Consider the following 1,744-nt stretch of genomic DNA (forward strand, 5'->3'; position numbering starts at 1 on the left):
GTCCGATAATAAATTCGTCATAATTTTCTTTTATGACTTTTTTACTCCAAAATTATTTAATTAAAAATCTTACCTCATACAGTATATACGAAACACCTGATGTTGGTTTGCGCTTCAAGATTTTCTAAGAATGTCTCATTTTCTTCTGAAATTGATATTAGAGACATAATTCAACTTTTAAATTTTTAAATCTTAGCAGTATCAATGTAACGCTGTGTGGAGATTTTTCCATTAGTCCGATAATAAATTCGTCATAATTTTCTTTTATGACTTTTTTACTCCAAAATTATTTAATTAAAAATCTTACCTCATACGGTATATACGAAACACCTGATGTTGGTTTGCGCTTCAAGATTTTCTAAGAAAGTCTCATTTTCCTTCCTAAATTGATATTAGAGACGTACCCTAACTTTTAAATTTTTAACCTATGCCATATCAATGTAACGTGAGGTGGAGATTTTTCTGCTGGTCGATTAATACATTCGTCTTAGTTTTTATTAATGATTGCTTTTAATAAAAAATATTAAAAAGACAACTTCAAAATTCAAGCAGTATATACGAAACACCTGATGTTGGTTTGCGCTCCAAGAGTTTCTAAGAAAGTCTCATTTTATTCTGAAATTAATATTAGAGACGTAACCGAACTTTTAAATTTTTAAATCTATGCCGTATCAATGCAACGCTAGGTGGAGATTTTTCCGCTGGTCGATTATTACATTCGTCTTAGTTTTCATTTTTGATTGCTTTTAATAAAAAAATATTAAAAAGACAAATTCAAATTTCAAGCAGTGTAAACGAAATACCTGATGTTGTTTTTCGCTTCAAGATTTTCTAAGAAATTCTCATTTATCTTCCTAAATTGATATTGGAGACGTATCCTAACTTTTAAATTTTTAAATCTATGCCGTATCGGTGTAACGCTAGGTGGAGATTTTACCGCTGGTCGATTAATACATTCGTCTTAGTTTTCAGTTTTTATTGCTTTTAATAAAGAAATATTAAAAAGACAACTTCAAATTTCAAGCAGTATAAATGAAACACCTGATGTTGTTTTTCGCTTCAAGATTACCTAATTTCGTCTAATTTTTGTTCTAAAATTGATATTAGAGACGTAATCTAACTTTTTAATTTTTAAATCTTTGCAGTATCAATGTAACGCTGTGTGGAGATTTTTCCATTAGTCCGATAATAAATTCGTCATAATTTTCTTTTATGACTTTTTTACTCCAAAATTATTTAATTAAAAATCTTACCTCATACAGTATATACGAAACACCTGATGTTGGTTTGCGCTTCAAGATTTTCTAAGAATGTCTCATTTTCTTCTGAAATTGATATTAGAGACATAATTCAACTTTTAAATTTTTTAAATCTTTGCAGTATCAATGTAACGCTGTGTGGAGATTTTTCCATTAGTCCGATAATAAATTCGTCATAATTTTCTTTTATGACTTTTTTACTCCAAAATTATTTAATTAAAAATCTTACCTCATACAGTATATACGAAACACCTGATGTTGGTTTGCGCTTCAAGATTTTCTAAGAAAATCTCATTTTCCTTCCTAAATTGATATTAGAGACGTACCCTAACTTTTAAATTTTTAACCTATGCCATATCAATGTAACGTGAGGTGGAGATTTTTCTGCTGGTCGATTAATACATTCGTCTTAGTTTTTATTAATGATTGCTTTTAATAAAAAATATTAAAAAGACAACTTCAAAATTCAAGCAGTATATACGAAA

Source organism: Battus philenor, unplaced genomic scaffold, assembly GCF_028537555.1.
Source record: "Battus philenor isolate CCGP_79_NKW_IND1 unplaced genomic scaffold, ilBatPhil1.0.hap1 SCAF_37, whole genome shotgun sequence".
Taxonomy (NCBI): Eukaryota; Metazoa; Arthropoda; class Insecta; order Lepidoptera; family Papilionidae; genus Battus; species Battus philenor.